Genomic DNA, 26,036 nt, shown 5'->3' on the forward strand with positions numbered 1-26,036 from the left:
AAATGACTGAGACCTTTTTGATGCCTCCGTGTCCTTTCTGCCATCATCAATTATTTGCCCTCTCAGGGTGACCAGTGAAGAACTGGACCCCATATGAAATGCACTCAGATGGAAGAGCTTTTAAAGTTATTTTAAGAAGTTTGTAAGACCCTGTCTATGCCTCACACAGGTGGTCATCCATCACTTCTCACCGGTGTGGACGTACCACCTGAAATCACTCCTTTCTGCTTTTTAAAATCCCTTCATCTAATCCAGGCTTTTCAACAGCAAAGAAGCACCTCAACCACAGACACTGGACAGCTTTACACCAAACGGACTCGAACAGCCCATTGTACTATCTGGAAACCCTTTTCTTCTATTAAAACCACTTCCAGGTACTTCATCATTTTCTGATTGGTGGACTTGGCCTCTGACTGGCCTACTCAGAGAGCTCCCAGCCTCACATGCGGGGGTGGGAGAGGACCCTGCTATTGGGGGAAATCAGTGAGGAAGGCGGACATACTCCCGCCAGGTCTGCAAGGGTAGAATTGCCACAACGTGCTCAGAAATTATACCGTCATCACCCCTGGGCTCCCATGGACTTGTTTCACATTAACCAAACTCATGACACACTGATGAAAGAAAACCAGAAACTTAACTTATTAATGTAACAGAAGACGTGAAACTATGAACCAGACTGAAATATCAGAGTTCAACCATGAGTACATTTTCTCAATGGCCTAATCACGGGGAGGCAGTCACATGGCAAGCATGGACAGAAACAGAGCAGGAAGGGTTTCTAGATTAACTCAATGGACTAAATTTCTGTTATAAGAACTGATCTACTGCCTGGAAAACAAATAACGCCAATCACGATTCACTCTCTGTGGACAGTGGCCAATACATGACTATGAGCATCTGTGTAACTCTCTTTTCCCTGTCCTTTCTGGGCTAAAATATGCACAGAGGTACAAAGATTCAGGGATGCAGATAACACTAAACACCCAAAGCCCATCTCTGGGAGCCTCAAACCAGTAAGCCAGGGTTTAGATACCAGCTCTGCCACTTACTATTTCTGTGATTTTGGCCAACTTACCCTCTGTGTGCCTCAATTTCCACACTGTAAAACTGGGATAACAATCAAACCTTCCTTACTCGCTTGTTGAGAAGATTGAAGGATTCATTTCTGTAAAACTCTCAGAAAAGAATGTAGCACATTTTGGGTGTTCAACAAATGTCAACTTAATATCAAAGTGATTTACAAGTCTCCCTTCTAATCATCTTATGTGTTTCCTGGCTAGTATAAGTCCCAAAGAAAATCCTTATTACTCCTTTTATAAACTCTTGGGGAGGACCCTTCTCTTCCATCCCACCACCTGTTTAAACCGAGGGAGGGAATGCCTCCTAACCACTCCTCTGGGCCATGGAGAGTGCTTCTCCATTCACACCCCTGGCCCCTGGCCAACAGCTAGCCCTCGTCACACTAACAGAGTGAGGTGTGAGTCCGGGGAGACAAGCAGGGCATTTGAAACCCTTCCTTTCCCTCCAGTGTTGATCACCATTGGGAAGCACTTGGGATGCTCGGCTTCATGACAGGACAGCTTTGTGCATGAACGGGCAGGTCCTCTCAAGGGAAGGCTCGCTGTGTCACAGAGCTACATGGGACAGGGTGAGTCTCTAATTCTGGGACACAGTATCATGACACGCATTTTCCCACAGCCCTGAAGTTTATGGAGAACGTGGCTTCATCAGTAACAAATAAGACATTTATCGCCTGCCTACTCTTTTGTGTCATCTCTCAGTTGGCTGCTGGAGACAACATGTGTATAAGTATTGGATCCCTTTAAGCCCCAAAATATATGAAGTAACAAAGAATTCTGTGGCTTAACGTTGGCTCAGGGCGACTGTGTAACATTTCTGACTCTGCTGATGCTTAATTATGGGTATAGGAACTAAGGAACCTCCTCAAATATCTTTCAGCATAAAACCAGCTTTTCTTATTTTCCTGTTTCTTAGTAATTGCCAAAGACTCTCAAATGATGGCTTCACACAAAAAAGCAGCTAAAGTTTATGAGCCCTCTTGACATACCCACTGTGGTAAACACTTTACATAATTTCTAATTCTCACAATTCTACAAAGCAGATATGAATGTCCCCATCTCACAGACAAGGGAAAAACTCAGAGCAAACTGACTCAGGCTCACGTGGCTCAGTGGCAGCACGTGCACGCAAACCCAACTCAAAAATCTACACCCCTTCGTATATGTACCAAACCTCCTACCACCAATTAACACACAGCGGCGGAGTCAATACTCAGGGAACTCAATACACTTTTCAGCTTTAAGGTGCTCCAGAGGCCGCTTCTAGCTGTTTTATAAAATCCCGGCTCACTGACTTCTAACACTGGAAGAAAAGACCGATTTTGCCATTGTTTGCACAGCAAGTCTGAAATGTTCACAGCGAGATGACAGAATAAGTCTAAGACATAAGCAGAATAATTTTTCCAGGTAGACAGACATAATGGACATTGTGCTATTCTGAAGCACTAAGCAACGGAATCAAAACAAAATAACATTTGTTAAGCCTTCTTTTGCAAAAGGAATATTAAGACTGTTAGAAGTTGCAACAGCGCCACCTATGGCTAAAATGACCTTCCAGGTTGCCGGGAAAGATGCAACACAAAAATTGCCTGTAGGATCAGAAAAGAGAATCAGATAACTAAAAGCTTATGTAGCACATACTGCACTTTGCTTCGGGGGAAGGGAAGGGTATTCAGTATTTAATCTGATATTGCTAATACTCCTGAATATAAACAAAAGACATAGGTTCATGGAAACTCATCTTAGAAGAGGAAAGAATCCAGTCCAGCCACTTCATTTTACAGGAGGGGAAACTGAGACATGGGTTCTGTCCTGCAATCGGCAGCAAAGCTCTCCCAGGCCTCATGTCTTGCACTGTAGCATAAACCAACAGATCTGTACTAGGCCTATATTCATAAAAGTCACGTTTGTATTTTTCCAACAGTAGGTTATCTAAGTATCTTGCAAAATAATTCTCAAAGAGCCAGGATATCATACAAGTTTGATGAAATGCAAAAACATTTATTTACATAATAAAACAGCATGAGCTTTATTCTATTAAAAAAGTGACTTGTTAAATCAATGTTTTGATATTTTAAACCTGTTAAGAGTGCAGGAAAAAAAATCAAAATTTTGCTTAATCACAAAAGAGAGAAGCTTATTCCCTGAAAATGATCAATGTGGATTTTACTAAACTTAATGAATCTGGTCAGAATTCCACGAATTTAAATGTCTGTGTGGATGGTTACACGGCAACATGAATTCTGAGTTGTAACAATACATATTCTGTGTAAATAATATTCAAGGTCGTCTGATTAAGGCAATTTAACTAGTCCCTGTCTCACTAGTATGATACAGATTTCATTAAAACTTCATACTACACTAAAAAAAAAAAAGAATCCTTGTTACTTTAAACCATATTCAAATATATCATATATATAAATATTATAAATATTGAATATGCATCAGAAATAAGCGACACTCTTTAGTATTCAGAGTTGATCCTTCTAAAATATCTGTCATTCTGACAGCACATTTTTATTAAGCACCTCTTGGGTTCTTTGTATACAAGGCGTCTAACTCTCACAGTCAGACAAGTTAAACGATATTACTCAAATTTCACAAATAAGGAAATGTACTTAAGCCATGAAAACAACTTACATATTCACCATCAGGAAAGAAAAGAGTAAAGATTTTACTTATAATATTCACTGACAATCTTGTCTTCCATATTAAGACTACATAAAACCAATTCAGTCTTTGTAAGTATTTCTGTCAATAAGGGCCACTAGAGAAAAACAAGTAACATCATTAACAGTGGTTGGACTTTCAAAGCCCACTTCTCTTTGGCACTATAATTGTTTTTAATGTTTTGTTTTTTGTGCTAACAGACCACTAAATTAAAAAAATTAACTTTTTAAGTAATTACCTGAGAATTAAACATTTGTGAAAATGTACAATTTTAATTTATGACACTCTGTCTCACATTCTCACTGGTGTCTCTCCTTTGAAGTCCTCATAAGGCTGAGATCACTAAAATCGGCCATTTATGGAGTCACAGAAGTTCAGGTAGCCACTCAACGGGAGGCTGATTAGAGGAGCAATTAAGAATGCATCCTGTGCAGCCTGGGTTCCAGCACCGAGCTAGCCACCGCCAGCTGGGTGTGATTTAGGACAAGCTGCTCCATCTCTCAATCCCTCAGCTGCAAAAAAGGAGACACTGATACCTACCCTCAAACACCTGCTATGAAGTAAAACATGAGGAAAGCATTTTAGTGTTAGGTAGGTGTCCACTCAGAGCGAGTTTGGTCATTATGATGATGAGGATGGCTGTTAATAAATTAAGCTAGACCAAAAAGGAGAAATCACCTTAAAGGAGAAACATTTTAATTCAATCAGCATTTCCTTTTGGATGGATTGCAGAATGTTCTATTGATGTTTTTAATAAACCAAGTTTTGTCCATTAATTATAGATTTACAGGTTCATGGACAAGTCTCCAGAAAAAGAATTAGAGGCCTCTAACCTCTGAATACTAAGAAAGTAAATTAAAAAAAAATCATTTGGGAGATTATACCTCATTTGGGAGAGTATGTGCTTAGCATGCATGAGGCCCTCAGTTCAGTCCCCATAAACTCCATTTAAAAACTTTCTTTTTTAAGAAATGGAGAATTAAAGCAAAAAGATGGAGGAATACAGAATATTTTAGAGACTCATCTCAGATTTAAGATGGGGAGAAAACATCCATTTCTCAGAGGAAATCTTGAGAACTATGTAAACAGTATCTGAGATGTCTAGTCTTCTAACATTATTCATGAATTCATATTACCAAGTCTTAAAACTACCTGATAACCCACAGAGGTGATACTGATCGTAACACCTGCCAACACGGATCGAGCTCCCGCTAGGACTGCTCTGTTCTGACATCTCTGCTCCTGAGGCCTGACCAGGCTGAGAGCACTAAATTCGGTCATTCATGAGCATCTCGTGTAAGTCCTCCATGTGTGCTTCTAACTCTCCCCTCACCAGCCCCTCTGAGGGAAGCACTGTTATCATCATCCCCACCTGCAGATAAGGCCACTGAGGCACAGAGACTAAACCCTTTCCAGGTCACATTGGCATTAAAGGACGTCTGTATTTCTGCTGTTTTGCTTTTGACAAAGTAATCTGAGATATCAATTCAAGGGAGACTGTTAAATAGTCAAGTCTGTCAGGTCTTCACCTCAAAGAGCAGATACTATAAATTCCTGATGTAGGATGAGGCTGCCGCCACAAACTGACTCAGCTTGAAATTAATATCCAAGGTGAAGCAGCGGATTCACGTAAATATTCACGACTGTCAACTCCGCTCACGGGTCTGGGCCCTTCACTGCCTGAACGGGGGTGAAATCCCCACCCCTGTCAGGGAGGGACTCGCAGCTCTTCCGGGACTCACCCAGGATTCACGGGCTGTTTCCCCCCACAGGCTGTCCTCAACGATTAAAAAGCTCTCAAGATTTTTACACCATGCAAAACTGAAAGACATTTCTGCAGATGGAGCACTTTCTCAGGCTTAAACCTTTTTTGCCTACACTCAGCAAGGGGCAAAAAAAAAAAAGAAACATGACTCTACAAAGTCTCTGACCCTCACCACTCACGGGAGTAGAACGGCCACAGCAGCAGATGAGACTTCTCATTGCACGATGAGAACAAAATAAAGCCGCCCCAACTACAGGCACTCCCAGAGACAGAGCTCAGCATTCTTCTGCACACTCACAGTTGTGCAGCCCTCACCACCATCTATTTCCTGAACACTTCATCACCCCAGAAGAAACCTCCTGTCACTAACAGTCACTCCCTAATCCCCCTCCACCCAGCCCCTTTCAACCATCACCTGCTCTCTGCCTCTGCATGTGCCTTTTCTGGGCATTTCGGATCACTGAAATCAACAATATGTGGCCGTTTGTGTCTGCTTCCTTTCACTTAAAATGCTGTTTTCAAGGCTTGTCCATTTTGAAGTGGTATCAGCATCTCTCTCTCTCTTTTTTTTTTTTTTTTTAACCGTTAAAGTTTATTAGAATGTAGTAAGTACTATCAAAAAGAGTACGGTGGAGCATAAGTGATTGGGTTTCAAAGGGAAAAGTGCGGGTTGAACAGTCAGGGAGGAGTTCCCAGAACAGGTGGCCTTTTTCATTTTCCTCTTTATTTGTTTTTTCTTTTTTATTCACTCTTACATGTGAATAATGTTCCACAACATGGAGTTACTACATTCTGTTCTTCCATTCAGCAGCTATTTTTGGACGAAGTCCAGTAGAATGAGTGTAAGAGGTGACTATCATGGATGGCATTTAAGCAAAGGGCAAGACGTGCTTTCAAAAAACAAGCCAACAAACAGAGGCACAAGGAAATTCAGTGCGTTTCTGAGCAAAGAGCATGCTTGCTTCGGCAGGACTACCGTGCAGGGCTGGGGCGGATACTGGCAAGAATCACGGTGAGGGAGTCACCTGAGAAAACTCCCCACTGCAAGCAGCTCAGCCAATTCTCCCTCACCCTGTATTGTTAGAGCCATGTTTCTAGGTTACTCTTATTTCAAGTAATAGTACTTTAACTGCACATCTGATCATCTGCCTCAGACCACATTACCTAGAAGCCACAGAAAATCATTCACTGACCGGAGCAGCTCCAGGACATAACGGTGATGGATCAGGGAGTCCAGCAGCATTCCAGCCTGCAGGCACAAACCCCACATGTGCCCTGGTGATGTCCGGAAAATAAAATGCATGGAAATATCTCATTGCTGGTACACGACATCTGCCCTCAAATTGCCCCAAAATCATGCTGGCAAAGCACTACTCAAACTTTTCACTCCAAAAAAAAAAAAATGCTAAGAAGGCAAATTTAGGCCCTTCCATTAAAAACCAGCAACCATCACTGCCAGTATCTGAGCTGGAATTCTCCTGACTTCAAAAACCACCGCGCAGTTACTTTTCAAACGTGAAAGTCATATATGTATTCCACGTAGATGATATTACAGTAGGATTTTTCTTTTCAAAATTTCCAGTTGCAACATTAGCACAAGAAAGTTTATGTTTCAGCTTTAAAAAAATCAATTATCCTCCACTTTCTTAATTTTGAACCTATTATTATTTTATAAAGGGAGCTATGCTGCGTATTATAAACCAACTGTTTGGTTTCTGCAAATAAGACCTTTATGACCTCACTATTTCAGAGCAAACTTTAATGATGTTTTGAGAGGTGGGGCCTGGGGCGCTCACTAACAGCTTTTTAAATACTGACAAGTATGTGCTCTTAAGTAATGCAAAGGCTCTAACTCCACACTAGCTCAGAAAGCAAAGAAACTGCACCAAAGACTTACTTTAACATTTTAATATATTCCTATTGTTTTGAATATTAAAGTTCTTAAAAGATATGATTTTTTTGAGAAAGCCAACAGCTGTATTAAATTTCCTCTCACCAAGAAAGCAATCTTTATCAAGAATAAAAACCTCTATAGAAATTGAAATGACGGGATGTTTCTAGCTAAGTGAACATGCAGATCAGAACACAAACCTAAATCCTATCAGATCTCACTCGAACGAGCTCAACAAAGTCCTGGGCTACCCTGGAACTTAGCTCTTCTTTTCCAAAAGTTGGCTGAGCTAAGATCATCACACAAGGCAGGGAAGGAAAGAAGAGGAAAGTCCACCTGGCAGCCTCCATCTGTTTACTTCCAGCCAAAAGTCGCCTCTAGGGTCGCCCTGCTAACAAGCCCTCCCCATAAGGAAATCCGGCATCCACACTGCCCCTGCCGTCCCCAAGCAGTCCCGACGCCTCTCTCCCAGCCTGTGAATGTTATTCTAATGACCCCCCCTGTTGGTGGCACCCTTCCCCTCTTCCCTGCTACACACACACACACACACAGAGCCACAGCAGTCTTCCCAAATCACAAATTTGATTACATCACCCCCACTTCAAACCCTTCAGAGGCTCCCTGGTGGAATTCTAGCCCCACCCCAGACACTGCTTGCCCAGCCTCACCTCAGTACACAGGTCCCCAGTGACCTCAGGGGCCCCCTGACTTGCTCCTACTCCCCACTTGTCTCCAGGCTCATTTTGACTGTTTCCCAAGGAAGCCTTCCCTCCTTCCAACTACCACAATTTGTTCCTCTATTCCTAGAACATTCTAGGCTAAGTCAACTTCTGACAATGCTAAGCTCACAAGAAGCAAATACATTTTGCTTACTAATGTGGGTCCACCCTCTCTCCCCTAGACACACAGAAGTGCACGTGTTATGAATAAATGAATGACGGGGTGGGTCTCAAAGGGACAGACATACCTACTCTCACCCGTCCCTACCCTTGTGTCTGTAGAATATCAGAAGAAAAACCAGAATTACCTTTACTGAGGGTCACTTTCTGATGACACCCTTCACTGACTACTGTGTCAGTTCTAGTAAAACCCAAGCTCTTCCAAAGCCCTCCATCCCGGACTCTCTCCAGTGTCCTCACCAGCAGGGGCACCTTCCACCCTGGACCACACAGGGCACTCTCCCCGTTTCCCCACGCCAAAAGCCTCCAGGCATCTGCCAGGGCTGCACCTGCCACCTGAGCCACATTCTTGACTACTTCTCCTGGCTGACACTCTGTCCTCACAAATGAATATAGAGTCCATTTCTTCCAGGAAGTCCTCTCTGATAATGTCCTTTAGGTCTTGGTTGGGCTTCATCTATAGCAGCAGTACATGGTGACCAACTGGGTGTTTGCCCGCTCCTTTGAGACCACAAACTCTTGGGGGCCACGTGGGAAGGAGTGAGAGATTACAAGAGGGGTGCGGGAAGCAAAAAGCAAAAATCACAGCCCAAGTCCCAAATTCAAAGATACTTTCTCAGGAAAAATTATAAACAATTTCACACGTGTGCAATTTGGCTACTGTTTTTGTGGCTTGTGGACAGCAAGAACTTGGTGTTCTAGTCCAAAACCCAGATTACATGCAAAGAAATGTATATATTCATATCCAAATGAAACCAGAGCTGCTCAAAAACAGTTTGCAGTTAGAATTGAAAGGAACTTTGATAAAGGCAATCTCTCTCTCTCTCTTCCTTCTTTTCTGGCATCATATAATTTTAGAAGTATTTGCGTGACCAAGAGATGGCTACAGCCCGTGATTCTTCACTGGAGTGTTTGGGGCTGAGGAAGACCAGATTACATTCACTGCGTAAATGCAATCACACCAACACACTGATAGGTGCCGTGGTGGTGGAGGTGATGTTCCAAAGCAGGAAACCTTATTCTGTAAGAGAACTCTAAATAGAAAGTAAGAAATGCAATGTTCTGTAGTCAATTTCATTTGCTATATGGGTCATTAATTGATAGTATATCTTGTCTAATGAAACCCAAAAATAAATTGTTAACGTCGATTTTCTTCATCTGACCATTTTATGCTAACTTTGGATATTAAACCCTCACTCCATAAGTAAAACTCAGGCCTACGCTGCAGCAGTTACATCCCGTGGAAGAAAGCCGATCAAGGGAGAACTGGAGAGTTTCCCTTCAGAAGCTGCTAAGTCTGGTTTTGCACCTGTACGTTATTTGCAACCACGTCATCGAGAATGGAGAAAACCTAACAACTGTGGGGCGAAAAGCACTGAGGTGCTTCAGAAAAATCAAAGAACGCTGAGCTTTGTGAAACAGTCCTGAGGCACTTAAATCGTACTTTTTCTGAAAGGCTCCAAAACTGACCCAATTCACCATTCCAGGTTCAACAGGGAGGTACCGGATTTAGTAGAGAAAACATGCCCTTGAAGTCTGACAAGGCCTTGCTTGAATTCTGCTGCAGCATTTACTAGCCACTAAATGGACCAATTCCTTAACCCTCTGAGAAGGCTTCCCGATCTGCAAAAGGGGGCTGCCACCGCCCACCTGGGAGGCATGGATGAGAACACAACACGCAAGTAGGGCTGCCGACTGGTACCTGACACGGGGCCTGACTAGCTTCCCTCCGCTGCCCTTCTCCCCCTTTAAACTTGCACTGTTCCCCCGGTAAGGATCAAGACCACGGAACAGAATGCCCGATTTTTCTGTGTATCCCCGGATACATGACTTACCCTTAGGAGGCCAGAAAAACTGCTTCCTCCCCAGTCACTATCAACGTTCTTAAGATTCTGGGTATTTTTAACTCTATTTTCCAGGGAGACTATTCCAGAAATTTCCAAGCACCATTCTCCAGGTTGGCTCCCCTCCCAGCACCCATCCTTTCTCACTTCAGATACTCTGTATGATTGCCGTCTGTTCATGGGAAAGCGAGTCCGGTAGGGTGGGGACTTCCAAGGACTCCCCCCTCCCTCACAGGTGAGTGTGACTACCTTCTGCCCACTCCTCACTCCAACTCCAGCTTCTAAGAAGTCTACCCTCCAGGACCCTGCAGACTCTGCATCTTCCCAAGACACACACGTGGCCACGACCCTCCCTTCAGATTTCTTCCTGGCTGCCCCTGCACACCCCCCGGCCCCTTAAAGATAAATGGCATTAGGCTGAAAATCGCAAATGCCGCTGACTGACACACCAAAGCTGCATGGTCTGGGCTTTCCTCCAACACAGGCAGGGCCCTGCCCCCCCTCAGCCTCAGTCTGCAGCTCTCGAGATGATCTAATTCACATGCAAGGCTATGAACACCAGCTAAGAATGACGACTCCCAACGTGTATCTATAGTCCGGCTCCTTCACCTGAGCCAGAATCTCATAGACACGAGTGCCTCTTTGAAGCCCTAACTTGGATGACAAATGGCATCTTAAAAATGCCTCATGTTAACCATTTACTCTGGAATTCGATTCCTGGCAGGTACCTCCCAGACTCCCCATTTTAGTAACAGCCCCAGCACCCAACTATGTGTTTGAGTTCACATTCAATTTCCAATGTTCCCTCCCCTAATCCCTGCCCTGGAATCAGTCCTATTATTTCCGTCGCTAAGCCCATCTCAAATGTGGTTCTACAGGGACCATGGCCGTAACCCCCCAAGTTCACAGCATGGTACACTGACTAACAGTCCTCCGTAGGGTGCTCCCTGGAGGGGGAGGCATCTCCTGCCGCTGGTCACCTCAGAAGGCACTGGATTCTCACAAAGGAGGCCCAGGAGAAGGGACTCAAGGTTCTCCCGTGGTCTGAGCTTTGAAGGGCCCGAGGTCTGGGGGAGCTCCTAATTAGCAGACACACTTGCCAGTGAGCAGATGAGGATGGAGGAACCCAGGCAAGGCTGTTCTCACTCCAACACCTGGGCTCTCGGGAGCCACGGGAAAGACCTGTGTCCAGGGCACAGCCCAGCCATCACAGATCCCAGCCAGCATTAGCCAACACGGACAGCCTAGTCTCCATCTAATTGTGACACTTACTTCTGTTCTGTTCCCCACCCGGAATGTGATGGACTCATTCAGATATTATGGCCTGTCTCAAGCGATACAAATTCAGTGATAAATGAAGTGTCCACATTTGGACCAGAGCATGAAAGGAGAAACAAGGCCTCATGTTCAGCATGATGGTGGTGGCCAAACCCTTCCACCGAGTGAGATGAACCATGATGGGGGTGAGAATCCAAGGTCCTAGGTCGGCCAAAACATCTTCCTTCAAGGTTGGCTGGGGTGTTGCAGACTCCCTACCGCAAACTAACTACACGGCCGTCAGTGGTGGACATCAGCTGCAACAGACACGGAGTCAGCTATTTATGTCAACATGGGTTAAAAGTAAAGGCCGGGGCAGGGAGGCCTGCACGGCTGCTGAGGCAAAGCACAGACCCGGCTCTGAATGCCCACTGGCTGGAAAAGAGAGGAAGCTACGGTCCCCTTTAGCGGTCGCTGTGTCAACAAGATCCAGGTGAGCCAGCTACTTAGGAGAAGGCCATGTTTTCCTGATACTCAGAAAAACCAGCCTCGTAAAGGGAACACAAGAGTGGCATGGATTTTAGACCCACTTCTGCCCCTTTATGAAGGCAAAGTAAAGTAAATGGCACAGGGATGTTGAATGCAAAAAAAAAAAAATTAAATAAGTAAACGGTGACTGCTTCCTCCAACAGCGTCCCATGCAGCTGCACACCCATGAGCCTGCCACTTTCTCACCAGTGACCGCTGGCCAGGAAGTGCCATCACGCACGTCACACTGTGACAGCCAGGAACCGCGTGAAGAGCACGTTTGTGTAAAAGCAGGAATCGAGCAAGATGCTGCAGACTTTGACTTCACAAGTTAAAATACTCCATGAAAAGAATCCCTCAGCAGCCGCCAAAATCAATTCGCATCTCACTTCTTCAAAACAATCAAACAAATTTAATAAGGGCGCATTTGTCACCAAATATAAGGAGGACCAAACAGGTTCCTCAAAGCAAGGATTTTAACAGGTATCAAACACCAGTGGGTGATGTGCTAACAAAGCAAATTTTCCAAAAAATTAGAAAATAAAAAATGACTAGGATAATACATGGATCAAGGCAACTGTTAAGTTTTTGCTCTTTAAAGCGATGGAGACTGTACGGAGGGCAATCTGGATATTTCCAATGCAGGGTGTGCACAGCCCACATTTTCAGACGCAACAACATGCTCACTGGGCAGTACAAGAGAAAAAGAATAAAGAAAAAGGAAAAGAGGAACAAGAGAAAATTAGAAACACACAAGAACAAAAATGATTTTGACAGCATGTACAAGAATTTATGTGAGTGTGTGAGGCCAGGGATGCTGGGACGGTGAGACCCACACTCACCTCCTGCTCCAGGGAAGGCAGGGGCCTGAGGGGAGCGGTGCTGCCGGGGGACCCCAACGTGATCAGCGCCCCTAACCAAAACTCCACCTATATGCGTCTAGGCAGATTTTCAGCTACAAATTGTGGTCGCATTTCAGGCTGGACAGTTTTACTCACTTCCACCAAGAGTAGCAGGAGAGAATTAGGCTGTTCCTGTACCAAAGCATTGTTTAAAAAATTAATGACTGTGGAATAGTAAAAGAAAAAATTGAGTAAAAGTGACTGGAGGAGAATGTGCTTGACCCGAGCTCACTGGCCACGTTATCTCACTGACGTTAAGATGCTGGCTGAGCCCTTATGGTAGCAAAACAGACAGACCCACCAGGAGGGAGGTTTAATGCGCTGCTGTATTTTGATGCCGAGAGCCATGCCTGGTACACGAGGTTCTGGGTAAACAATGGTGACAGTGTCAACCACTATGGGCTAAGCACACATCCAGCTACTCCGCCAAATCCCAAGGGCAGACTTCAAAAGGCAAAAACAAGTTGGCATTCTCTGGTGGTTCTGCAGAGTCAGAGCCAAGCAGTTGCTGAGCAAAAATGTCACCAGTGCCTCCTATGACAAAAGAGGAGGCACTGGCCTGGGCCTGGGGTAGGGCTCTAGGCTTCCACTGCTCACCAATCAATCTGTCCAGGGGGAGAACGTGGTCTCTGCGTATGTTGCACCTATGCACCTACCTTGACTGACGCCTGGGGGCTCAGCAGGTGGTGACATGTGAGGTGAACGGAGCCAGCCTCGGTGTAGCACAGTGCTGGCAGCTATGCCCTCAGCAGTGCCCAGGCTCCTAAACCTGACACCTCATCTCCAAGGAGCAGAAGGGGAGTGCGGGCATGAAGATCACAGGGCCCTGTGAGGACAAGTACAGGCCATGACATGACTTGCCCCTTCCTTAAGCCATAGAGTTATGTCCGGGAGGAACAGAAAATTCATCCAGAGCCCGCTAGGCACCTCACACACGTGGGGGACTCGGGTCCCCTGTGCCTATCACTCACAGGGCTGGTCTGGACATTCTTTTTATCAATTCTCTGGCATCTTCTCCTCCAACTTACCAATAACCAGAAAGTAGAATCTGATCTTAGTTAATTTCAAGAATCACAGAGCACCGCCTCCACAGTGGGCCCGGCAGCCGTGCCAGGTCCTCCGACCGTCACCTGTCAGACCGCCATGAGTACTCTCCAGACTCAAGGCCTGAGGCCGTAGGCCGTGGGCACACAGCTTCCCTCACTCTCCCCAGCAAAGGGGGACCACCTCTCGGCAAAGGCATGTCACCCTCTTCTGCACGAAGGACAGCACTATAGATACACGGGGAAACAGAGCAGATGGTGGGGGGTTATGCAGCCCAGAAGAGCTCGTCTGTAATTCCGAGACAAAGTGGGGCCGTTGACTTAATCACAGGGACAAAGTGAGGATGAACATTTCCCTGCTCTTTCCCATACTCCGTGATACGCCTTTCCCTGCATAAGGAGTTCATTCGGAGGTCCCTGGCAGTGATTCTGATGTCCTAACATGGCATGCTGGCTGTCGGGCAGGAAGAGAGGGCCTGAGCTGAACAGGTGCTGGGCCTGGGAGGCAGGAGACACCGGCTCCAGCCCCAGCTCAACCAGCGCCTCGTTCTGCCTCTCGGGATTCAGCATCTCATCTACAAGCAAAGGGATGGGACTATCTAAAGACAGGCTGCCCAACATAAATGAAATGAGAGCCATGTAAAGAAAGTTTCCCAGTTGCCACATTTAAAACGGTAAACAAAGAAACAAACCAACAAACAAAAAACAAATACTAGAAAATGATTTTAAGAACAAATCTTAACCTACTGTATGTAAAATACTATCATTTTGACATGTAATCAATATAGGAAGTGATAAGATAGTTTACATTCTTTTTACTAGACAAGTCTCAGCGTCTGATGTTCATTTGACCTACAGCAAATCTCAGCTCAGAGCAGCCTCCTCCCCAGCTCTCCTAGCATCAGTGGCTGTGGCTACTCTATTGGTCAGCAACTCCAGGGGTCCCACCAGGGTCCTGGCTGAAAAGCTGCAGTAAGTGTCCACAATAACCCTAAAAGGATCTCTCTGAAACAAAGGCGGATTCACTTTTAAATGTCTGTAAAGCGGCGGGCTGCACCTCCCTCCACCCTTGGCTACAAGAGAGTCCTCTTCCTTGCTGATCACTTTCTGGATGTAGGGAAGAAACCCGGCACACAGCCAGGGTGGACTGGCCTCCAGGTAAACTTACCTGCTTTCTGTGTCCAGTCCCATGATGTCCTCCTTCTCAAATGGGATGCAGAGAAGGAGGATCTTGTCCCCAGAATTGTCGGATGCACCGTCCAGCCACTTGGACTTGGGCAAGATGAAGAGTGACTCAGTGAAGTCGTCTATCCTCTTCTCCACCACCCTGCAGTCCTCGTAAATTGAAGGCCACTTTGGTGCGCGGCTGCTCGGCCACCTCCCCATGCAGCAGAAAGTCAAAGAGCTGAGAGTCATAGAGCGTGGTGCCATACAGCTCCTCTGCACGTGGAGCTTTTCGAAGCCTTGGCCGAGAGGCATTCAGTAATGATGACAAGGCCCAAGACCTTGCGGTGGGTCTGGAAGTCGCTCCACCCATTCTTGGGCGCATAGTGGTGCCTGTAGTGGATACAGTTTGCCCACTGGGAGCTGCACGGACTGATCTGACTCACCAAGGTGATTCACTTATAGATGCAAAAGAAATTCTCCTCTGAGATGATCCCCACGTGTTCGACCACCACGGGGAAAGTCTGGTGGTCCTCAGCACACTGCACGTAGTCAGGGATGCTCATGCTGCAGGCCCTGACGAGAGGGGAGAGGAGATCGAGGTACATACTGTACTGTGGGCTGCAGGTCCATCTGGGTTGCGATGACCTGGTGTGTACCAACCAGAAGGCAAGGGAAGCTCAAGTAAATCCGGAGGTACAGTTTGTCCTCAGAGTCTTCAAATGGCTACCGTAGCTCGGATCACATTACCCAGCTTTTGGTCTAGGCTTCCTGCCCTGCAGAGAAGGGTCATTTCTTGTTTTCTGTTTCCAAGCACCTACCAAGGCCCTGATGCAAAGTCACTGCTGAAAAATGCTGAATAAGGAAGTGAACAAAGGAAGTGCTTTCCCCAACCTCCTTCAGCAGAATATAAAGAAAAGGACTACAGTGGGATCAAAAGATCTGGTTTTCTATCCAATTTATTTGAACTCCTAAGCTTCAGAATAATGGATAAGAAAACTTGCCTTGGGGAGAAGGGTACAGTTCAGTGGTAGAGCACGTGCTTAGCATGTACGAGGTCCTGGGTTCAAACACCAGTACCTCATTTTAAAAAATGAAACAAATAAATAAACCTAATTACCCTCCTGAAAAAATATTTTTTAATTCAAAATTCAAAAAAAAACCTTGCAATTGACACAACATTGTAAACTTGACTATACTTCAATTAAAAAAAAAATCTTTGTCTTACATGAAAATATCTGGATTACAGAAGTTTGCAAATGTAAAATGCCTAGGGTACCACCTGCATAAAAAGGGGTGACTGTAAAATTTAGTATCGCTCCTTTATGAGCTATATTTCCTTTGGGGGGGTTATAACTTCTTAGAGCTAATTTTCTCAGATTAAAAAATATAAACATTACCTGATTCTCAGGACTGCTGAAGAATCAGATAACCCTATGAAAGCATCTGACCCACAGAGGTTACTCAATAATATTTGTTGAATGAATGAATAAACCAGCAAAGTGAATGCTGCTCCCTGCCACAGACCATCATAATGGTACTGCCTGGAAATCCCAAGCCCACGTTCCACCCGTCTCTACACTAACCATGTGGGTGACCTGGTCAGGCCTGTGTGATTCTCTAAGCCCCAGTTTAATCGTGAATAAAATTAGGGCAATAAAACAAACCTCAAATTGTTAGTGAGTCATTAATGAATTGTACCCCAAACTTTCAAGTTGGAACCATTAAGGAAAACTATACAAAGGGTCCATAGGCCCTCTCCATATTATCTCTTGCAACTACATGGGAATCTACATTATATCTCAAAATAAAAAGTCTAATTTTTTAAAGAGGCTATTGAGGTTAAATGAGCTCACTGTCTCAAATAAGGAACACAAAGCACAAATAGGACAATGCCCAGCACATGAGATACACTCAGTTAACATTCCCACTCAACCCATTGGTCCCTCCAACTTCAGAGCAAGAGGATGGGTCCTCGTGGCAAGAGGCCACTGCACCTGAAGCTAACAAAACTAATGGTGCCCACTTCCAAGAGCTCCTGTCATCACCCTTGTTCTAATTTTCTATTTGTAATTTTTTTCTTTTTATTAAATAGAAACTCCCAATTGCATAGCCTTCACCTGACTAGACATCATGATGGCAGCCCTTCAAAACCTGACCACAGAGATCATGATGGCAGCCCTTCTTGGTGAAACAATAAAATGAAAATCCATTTCCACAAGACCTCTGTGTAAATCTACTAGGGAACTTAATCCTGGACTGAGGAAGAGGACTGGGGAGGAGGGGGCAATCAGGCGCACAGAAAACTATGGGCCACCTGTCCCACGATGGACTTTAGACTCAACCCTCACCCTCCAGGAAATTCAAAATACACACCGACAGATTGCTATGGACAAGATTTTTTTTTTTTAAACAAATCCCTGAATCCCTAGCAGGTCTATTTCTACCGAAACACAAATGGATTATGTGTATAATGTTTCACAAAAGCCCTAAAATATTATCACGCCAACTTGACACATCAAGAAAAACTGAGGTAGAGAAGTTTATCACATTGTACATGATTAGAGAGAGGCCACGTCAGACACCGTATTTAAATCCAAGCCACTGCTCCAGTGCTCACACTAGAAAGTGTGACATACTGCACCTTTCCTGCCCTCTCCCTGCAATAAATCTCTGAAGAGTTTTTTCTGTGCCACCTGGAATCACAATCACATCAATTTTCCACAAAGTGCTATGTCACTCCTTGGAGGCTGTATCAAAATCTAAAGGGTTGGGATGGGAGGAGTGATTTGCATTTTCTGTTTCTCAAAGGAAACATGGCTTTAAAAGAAACTGAAAAGCACATATCTAGTCTAAGCCCTCATTGTGCAGAGAAAAAAATGGAGGCTCAGAAGAGATGAGGAAAGGTCCTTATTAATAAATATATCCTCAGTGCAGCACCAAGCCAGCCCTGGGCACTGCTGGGGGAGGATCTGGGAGACCCAGGAGAATGAGTGTTAGAAAAAGGAAAGAGAATAAGCATAAAAGGCCCTGTCTCTACACCACCATACCATGGAATTCCACCAAATTACCAAGTAAGGGTGCAGCCAATATTAAGGTGGGCTAAGCAGGTTATAGAAACCTGGAAGTCTCAACAGTATTGGAAATTCCAACATTTACTATGTTTTTTTCCCAGTTCAAGCATCAACTCAGTGGGAACTCTGTACCAGGGACTACACGAGGCCTGGAGTTCTCCCAAATACAGACCTCTATTACCACGTGTACAAACCACATAAAGGCCACCAGAAGAAAAGCACCCACAGATGGAATTACTGAAACTGAAAGCAGCCAACCAGCATATATTACTAAGAAATATGGTGCTCCTAGAAATGGACTCATGGACATAGAAAGCCAACTGTGGTTAGCAGGCAGGAAAGGGGGGATTAACAGATACACGTTAATAAATATAAAATAAATGACAAGGACCTACTATATAGCACAGGGAACTATATTCAATTTCTTGTAATGAGTTGTACTAAAAACAATCTAAAACATATTTATACACATATGCATATGTTCATAACTGAATCTCTGCTGTACACCTGAAACTAACATTGTAAATTGACTACACTTCAAAAAAATTAATTTAAAAAAATAAGTAAAAATAAAAGCAACGCCATTAAGGAAAAATAAAAGAACACTCTAATCCCCTTAGCTGTAGCTGCTGAATATTTTTAGTTGCAAGCACCAAGTCCACTGGATCACTCCAGCACTGGCTGTCACTTTTTCTGACCATCAGAGAGTCACTTGGCTTCACTGAGGTTAATTTTCTCTTCTGTGAAAGGCTACAGTTGCAACTAATGATGTATAGAATCTCATCATTCACAAGCCCAACAATTAGTGAGGACTTCCCATGGGCCAGGCTCTGGAGAGATGAAAATATAGGGTCCCAGTTATATTCATGAGTAGAAGAAGTTTATGCCATAAAGACATTAATTCTTCCTATTTTGATAGACAGATTCATTGCAATTCTGATTAGAATTCCTACCAGATTTTTCATGGAATGTAACAAGTTAATTTATGGTCAAGAATAGCCAAGAAACTTCTTTAGAACCACCACTGGGGAGGGGTGGATTGGTCATTCATTTCCACTGGTCTTTCTGATGTGATGAAAACGTTCTGGAATAATAATTGTTGCACAACTGTAAATATGCTAAAAGCTGCTGAATTGTACCATTTAAATGGGTGGACTTCATGGTGTGTGAACAATATCACAATAAAGCTGTTATATGAAAAAATATTTCTTGACAATTATTTTTCCCTCTATACTACTTAGTCTGCCCCACAATTTAAGAAAAACAAAAAACCAAAACAAACCAAACTGTGCCAGGAGCTCTTTAGGACTGCAATGTCCCTGGGTCTCCAACGCCTCTGGTGGTGCTCTTCCTGTTAACACACCAAGCTGGGCTGGGCTAGTTAGGGAATGTAACTGTCTTTTTAAAATCGATGGTCACACTTTTCACCCTGGGAGAGGGAAGGAAGGAGGATGACACAGCCTTATGCCTTCAGCTCATTTTTAACTGAACCAAGCCCTGCTTTCAACACTGTAATCCCTCTCGCTATAAAAACACATGACACCAACAAGCACCGCCATCATAACACCTGAAAGTGTTCAAGGTACTTACCTGGGGCAGAAACACTGAGGGAGGAGACAGAAGCTCGCTTGGCACTGAGGATCCCTTTTCCCGACTCCACCAGTAGCTGGGCTTTACAGCGGGAGGCTCTCAGCCCAGGGAGCAGTGCAGACGCCACTGAGCTGTTCCTCAGGGAGCGGGAAAGGAAGACCAGGGCAGCCCCGGAGTCGCGGGGCAGGGAAATGGGTGGAAACGCGGGCTGCAGCCCCGCTCGGAGGCCATCCCCAGCCCCAGCCCCAGCTGCCCCGTCCGGGTCCGCAGACCCCGCCCGCCTGGGACGCAGCCCGCCCAGTTGTGGGGACGGGCCGGTGGCCGAGGAGAGGAAGCCCGGGAGGAGAGGACTCGCGGGCGAGAGAGGGGAAGGGGACGCCAGCAGCGGACTGAGGGGAGCCCGGCTGGGTGAGAGGCGGCAGGTGCACACCTGGCCCCGGGAAGCTGTGGCACTGGGGCACTGGGGCAGGTGGCGCGGGCAGAGGGGTCTGGCCCGAGCAATTCAGCTGAACACAGGCTGACTCGCGCCCTCGTGGTCTGTGACACGCGGACCGCCCTCCCGCAGCCACCTGACCCCTTTCCCGGGAGACCCCACATTGCACTTCCACGGCCAGAGGCACCGGCCCCGGGCAGGAGCTAAAGGCCTGCCGGGCGACAGAGCTGAGAAGCCTTTGGGGCTAATCCCCGGCTCCGAGCTGGAGCTTCCAACCCGCGGTCCAGCTGACACCGACCGCCCATGCGCAGGAGGGCCAGCAATCCGCTCTGGGTTCTGCGAGAGAAGGTGGGGCAGTGAGGGAGGGAAAAGATGGGAGGGGGAGGAGAGGAGGGAAAAAGTGGAGGGAGACAGATGGACAGGAATAGCAGAGAGAATGGAGGGATCCTGAAATGGTAAGGTCCTAGCGAGGATGGAGAGAAAAAGCTTTACCTCTCGTGGCACCCTGAAGAAGGCGGCAGTCCTGCCTCTGTACCCTTCTGTAACACTTCAAGGCCCGCAGCTCAAGTTTTACCTCCCTGATCCAGCCCTCCATCCGATGCTGCTGCAGAACCCCTACGGGTATCACACCTGTTGCCCCCACGCGGAGCAGGGTTTTCTGTTGGTCTGGGAACCAAGCACCCGCAGGTGTTGTCGCTCAGAACTACCTTGGGAAGAGTACATATTCCCCTTTTACACGCTGGGAAACAGGCAGGCACGATCTTTGCCTTAGCTCCACTGTCCCAGGTGTTGGGCTGGCAGGGAGCGGGGTGGTTCAAGATCAGAGCCCCAGACAGAGCAGACTGCCTGAGTGTTGGTGCATAGTCCCCATCCGTCCTGGGTAAACCACACTCCACCCTAGTGGAACCATCAAGGGCTCACAGTAGTTCCCTGGGTGTGGGAGAGCTGTCCTCATGTGAAGGAAAAGCCCAGCTGGGCTAACAAGCTAAGTCACAAATCTAAGTGTGATGTGTCAGTTTACTGATCTAAATTCTGCTGGGCTAACTCGTAAATCTGAAGTTTAGTGTCAGTTTACTGGGCTAACAAGCTAAGCCGTAAATCGAAGCTCAACAAGTGTCTATTACAAGTTGACAAGCACCAGTGTGCTCATTCCTTGCTTTTTGTTGCTTGAGCCTTATTGGCTAATACACCCTTACTTGTAATTAACCCTTTAAAACTTCATGTGTATGTCTTGGAGGTGGGTGCTCAGAAATTCGGAGCAGAAGCCCCTCTGAGCCCGCCGGCATAATAAATCTGAGTACGCCAACACTCCGAGTGGTGATTGTTCCTTGGCTGGCCTGTTGTTTCCATAACACTCAGTTCCAGTGCCCAGCTTGCTAGGTATATAGGAGTGCTACCAAATCCAAATTCATTCTCTTCAGTGCAGGACAGGCCAATAAGTTGGGAGACCAGGTGTTGGGGTATGGAATAGCAAGTTTCTGTAGACCTAGATGGCAAACTAATGTCCTGGAAAACCATCTCCCCAAGTCAGAATTCAGGCTCTTTTCCTACGTGCTTGGTTGTTGCAATCTTCTTGGTGTAGGAATTCCTTCTTGTTAGAATCATTTGTTCTTGCAGCTATCTGCCTGGGTCAAATCTCTGTAAACCTCTAACAAAACAAACGTTATTTTCTATTCTGCAATTTCTAATCTTTTTATGAATGAAAATGTGTTAAATATACTTAAAGATCAGAGCCTTCAGAATAGGTTCTCCTGTATATTTCAGGCTCTAAGCAACATTGTTTTACAAGCAAGATGAAGCCTAGGAGACAGAGCAAAGGGTTAAATCAAAGGAACAGATCTAATATGGAGTCAGGTTTGTTTTTTTCTATTACCGAGGCAGAAGCCACTTGAGGATTTAAATCCCTTTAAGTTAAAAATAACTAAAACTTTAAAGGAATTTACATACATATTTGGGAATGTGCATAGCATATCTGGAAAAGCACACAAAGGATAGTAAACAGTGGCATCTCCAGGGAGGGCTGGAAGAACAGAGGATGAGGGAAAACTTCTTTCACTTGTGTATTTTTGTGCTGTTTGAATTTTTTTTAACCATTTGCATGTATTTCTTTTTCAGTTAAAAAAATGTGTAATGGAGCAAAGGAGTAACTAGCTCAGCAAATACAGCAGCCATGGAATCACTGAGTCATCACTTTTGATTTAAGCCAGGAAGCATTTATTGACTCTCAACTATGTGCCCAGTGCTGTTTTAAGACTTCTTTTTTTATTGTTATTATTATTATTATTATTATTATTATTATTATTATTATTATTATTATTATTATTATTATTTTTATTATTAATATTTTTATTATTATTATTATTTTATGAAATAATAACAAGGTATCCCTCACCCCTGCCCATGGCTGGTGGAAAACCAACTGAGTTTTTATTGAGTTGTTTTCCAAGGAGTAGAGATGAGTTATAAACTGAACACATCTTCAGGGCAAAACAGTCGGAGTGGTTTTCCAGCACTCCAGACAGCTATGAAGGGTTTTCAATAAAGGTGCCCAGAGGCTGAGAGAGAAAGCCTCGAGGACCCTATAAAAAGCTGCCCAAACTGTCTTCTCCATGGCAATACTGAAATAGGAAAGAACAAATCTGACTCCATATTAGATCTGTTCCTTTGAATTTAACAAAGCCAAGTTAATACTCTCCGGTCTTTTCATGGGTTATGATGTCACAGAGGAGATGGACAGGTCAACAAGGAACCACTCTGCCGTGATCACGGAGCCGGGGAGTGGGATGGGCGGCAACATGTGTGACGCAGCTGTAGCCGTGCCCGCGTTTCTAGGCAGGTACCCAAAGTCGCCTCGACAAGATGTCAAACACTTGTGCCCACGTCCTCATCACCTGACATGTATTAAAGAGAAATGGAAATGTATAAAAGGCCAATACCCTTGGTGGGTACACCGTCCTAAGTGCAAAGTCACAGTTTGACAACTGGCCATCTCGGTTCCCTGGGCTTCATTCCTGGAGAACCTTAAAAACCACTCCTCTGTCCTTAAGAAGTGCTGCATATTTGTCCTATCTTTGGCTCAGGGATGGAGCACGTTCAAGTGAACTTTAATGTCTGCACAGATTTGACTGTCTTTCTCCAGGTTCACTTGTCCATTCTAAAGAGGCCTGAGCTAAGTCCATCCTCCGTAAGATCTATTCCCTCCAGTGACTACTCATTGAGCCTGCAATTAAGGGCCAGCAGAACAAGAATGTCCTTAGCTAAAAAGTTCACCCACCCTTCACTGCTTTCTTAATCTCCTCTCCTGGCTAATTGCAACAGACTATCACCTCCCTCCACCAAGCTCCCCAAATATGTCAGTTTGTCTCCCCAAAGAGAAGGTAAGGTCCATAAAAGAGGAGACAACTCCATAGTCACCTCTGAATTCCTAGCATAAAGTAATGTTAAGAAATAAAACTATGATTATGGCTTCTTTCCTTTAAAACCTTTCTGGTTATTTGATAGAGACCTTGGAAGACAGGTGTTTGCAGTCAAGTATCTTGATCCTCAAGACTCTGGAGGCCTTTTTCGGAATGGCTGCTCACTGATTCATTCAAACCACAGCTTCTCATTCCAGGAGTAGCTGTGATTCTCTGCCAGGAGTTTGTGGTTACTCTCATGCCAGAAGAGCTTTAAACTATATCCTTACTTTGGATTTGTTATTTTTCCCCTCTCCCAAAAAAATTGACTTTCCTTACTGTCTTACCTTGAGGAATTTTTTTTCATAGTTAACCCTTTAGTAAACCATGCTTCTCGGAATGGGCTTGGCCGTACATATGATCAGTCATCCAACTCCCAGTGTGAGAAGACTCGGGCTCAGCTCCTACCCTCCTGTCAAGGCAACTGAAACTCAGTACAGGAGCCAACAGGCACCCCAGGGCTTCTAAGGCTCGTGTATCACCCAGAATTCCTGCTTTCTGGTTTGTCTTGGCTTCTGAGGATTTCCCCTCACTTTCTTCACAATTAGCTGTGCAGCTTGAAAGATGAAGAAGGAAGGTTTTATTTCTTAATCAGCATTTTAAGAAACTTGTGTAATGAAGGTTTTCACGAGTTTCTAGAACCCTCCATTGCCGAGACAGAAAACACACTAGATATTTTCTAAGTTTAGCTATCATGTGTATTTTTTCTTTTCTTTTGTTTTCTTAACTGCAAATAGACATTTTTTAATTTAAAAAAATAAGGCCCCAAATAGGATAGAGACTTGAAGGGGCATACAAAATTAAAGGGCAAAGACAGAAAAATGATATATACTCTACAATTTTAATATAATACTTACACTATGGATCAGATCAGCAATTCTCAGTAACAGCTAATTGAAATATGTCCATGAGGTAAAACGTCTCTCCTGTCAGGAGATGGCTAACAGAAAATAGAATTAAAACAACAAACTAAAATTCTAAGTCTGGCGAGGTACAGAATTCTACCAGCTAAATGTGTCTTCTTCTGGAAAAGAGGGAGGCTCACCAGCTCTTTACTGTGGAGCCTGAGCCCAGGGGATGGCGGTGAAGTGAGCTCTGTAAGTACCCAATAGCAAACTTGTGATGAATAAAGAGATGTGAGCTTTGATGACAGAGATGATACTACTATTCACTTGTCCTGTAAAGTATGTCTTCACGTTCAGTGATCAATACCTCGGCGTCCTCAGGGATTAAGATTATAGGAAAATTCACAGCCCGGGCCCAGACCTCCTCTTTGAGCTCATGACAATGCACTTAGATGTCTCAAAGGCAATTCGAGCTCCACCTGCAAAGAGCTGACTTCACGGTGCTCCTCCCATAGCCGTCCTACCCAGGGCCCCTGGTCGGGGGGCAAGGTCTCCCTGCCTCTCCCAGCTCAGGCCCATCACTCACAGATGTGACTGGACCCCACCTTCAGGGCCCAGATTTCCTCAGTCACCGAGTCCCACCACCCACACCTGACCTACCAGGTACTCACTGGCACTCACTCAGCACTGACTGTGTGCTGGGGACCACGCTGCACACTGTGCACACGTTATCTCACTGGATTGCCACAGCAGTCCTGGGAGGTCGGTACATCACTTCTTCAATTGATTAGATAAATTGTTTACTTCCTTGAGTGCATCATCCAAAGTGACACAGCTACTCAGCCACAAAACTGGGACTGAAAACCACTTGAAAATTCTACACTTCTACACCTGGCAGCCACCCTAATCTGACTCATCACATCACCTCCTGCTGAGCCTTCTAAATGTTTCTAAGCATTCTACAAGACAAAAGTGATCTACGAGAGCACCCCACTCCCCTACTTAAGATCTGTCAATGACGGCCCACTGCCCTTAGGAGAAAGCCCCACTGGGCCTGAGCACAGCCCAATGGCCCGGCATCCGCGTTCCCTGCGCGGCCTCGCCGCCTCACCCACCACACAGATCTACACGTGCCGTGTCCAAGACAGGGATGCTGACTCCGTACAACCCGGGGCTCGTCTCACTCAAACAATGATCACCTTCTTCAGTGTTCACCCTCTTCACTGCTGACGGTCAGAAAAATATTTTCTCAGGATGAATCAATATCTTTTCCCTTACAACTTCATGTCATTGATAATGAGCTCCATCCAAAATACAGAAGACCTAATTCTCAGTCTCCTTATCTGTAAAGTGAGAATAACAAGGAAATATATGAAGTTTTAAGTGAAATAATATACATGTGAGGCTGAGGGACAATTCCCAACATACAGTAAGCACTCAATATGTGCTTAGTTAATATTAATAGGAATATATTGCATTCCAGCAACCTTAATTCAATGTTTTATGGCTTTGTCCAACAGACTACAGACAAACATTTGGACGAACACCTTTGAGCAGATCAGCCCAAGCGTGCTGGGAGAGGTAAGCACTGACTCCA

The 26,036-nt window shown here is 45.1% G+C and overlaps 1 long non-coding RNA gene across 2 annotated transcripts in view; it reads right to left on the bottom strand.

Moving 5' to 3' along the window:
* LOC135320482 (uncharacterized) overlaps positions 1 to 16,796 on the bottom strand; it is a 60,617-nt gene extending 43,821 nt beyond the window's left edge. For both annotated transcript variants that reach the window (XR_010379623.1, XR_010379622.1), the window contains exon 1: positions 15,047 to 16,796. This is a non-coding gene — a long non-coding RNA (uncharacterized LOC135320482). The remainder of the gene's footprint in view (positions 1 to 15,046) is intronic.
* Between the last annotated feature and the right edge of the window lie 9,240 nt (positions 16,797 to 26,036).

The sequence above is a fragment of the Camelus dromedarius genome, unplaced genomic scaffold, assembly GCF_036321535.1.
Source record: "Camelus dromedarius isolate mCamDro1 unplaced genomic scaffold, mCamDro1.pat HAP1_SCAFFOLD_117, whole genome shotgun sequence".
NCBI classification, from domain to species: domain Eukaryota; kingdom Metazoa; phylum Chordata; class Mammalia; order Artiodactyla; family Camelidae; genus Camelus; species Camelus dromedarius.